Consider the following 947-nt stretch of genomic DNA (forward strand, 5'->3'; position numbering starts at 1 on the left):
GAGCCTGTGCTCCGCAACGGGAGAGGCCACAGCAGTGAGAGACCTGCGTACTGCAAAAAAAAAAAAAAAAAAAAAAAAAACTAAAAAAAAATATATATATATATTTATCAAGCTCTGCACTAGGTGCTGGGGAACCAGCAGTGAATGAAGCAGGTGAGATTTCTTCTTTCCTGGAGCCAACATTCTAGGGGGAGAGACAGCAACAAGCAAGTAGACAAAGAAATCAATGAGGGATCTGTAAACAGCAGAAGTCTCTGAAGACTACACATCAGGGAGACGGAGGGGCTTTTGAGTTGAGGCCTGAAGGACGGCAGGACCCAGCAAGGCAAAGCCTGCACGGGGCGCTGCAGAAAAGGGGGGCCAGGACTGTAGCCCACACGGAGGACTCTGGCTTTCACTGTGTTAGGTGGGAGCGACAGGAAGGTTTGGGCAGAGGAGGGATCTAGCTGGGCTTGGAGAGTTGTGGGGTGGCGGAGGGAGGCAAGGGTGGAGACAGAGACACCAGCAGAGAGAGAGGTAGTCTGCTTCTACATACTTCTTTTCATCTTTTAAAACTTTTTTATTGAAAATAATGAATACGTACAGGGAAATGTGCACAAGTCCTAAGTATAGAGCTCAATGAATTTTCACAAAGTCAAGGTATCCTTGTCATAAGTGCTCAGATCAAGAAACACAGACAGACCAAGGGAGTTCCCTGGTGGCCTAGTGGTTAGGATTTCAGGCTTTCACTGCAGTAGCCCAGGTTCAATCCCTGGTCAGGAAACTGAGATCCCGCAGGCTGCACAGTGTGGCCGGAAAAAAAAAAAAAACAACAGACCTCTTGGCCACCTTTTAAGGACAGAGCCAACAGGATTTACTGTGGGTTGAACATAAGAGAAGGAGAGAATGAGGCATCTAAAAGGACCCCATGGTTTTGACCTGAGCACCTGGGAGAATGGACCCGCTCT

At 47.8% G+C, this 947-nt stretch overlaps 1 protein-coding gene across 1 annotated transcript in view; it reads left to right on the forward strand.

Moving 5' to 3' along the window:
• Positions 1 to 947, forward strand: part of LOC103090474 (cardiotrophin-2-like) — a 26,580-nt gene that overhangs the window by 22,211 nt on the left and 3,422 nt on the right.

Source organism: Lipotes vexillifer, unplaced genomic scaffold (assembly GCF_000442215.2).
Source record: "Lipotes vexillifer unplaced genomic scaffold, Lipotes_vexillifer_v1.1 scaffold426, whole genome shotgun sequence".
Taxonomy (NCBI): Eukaryota; Metazoa; Chordata; class Mammalia; order Artiodactyla; family Lipotidae; genus Lipotes; species Lipotes vexillifer.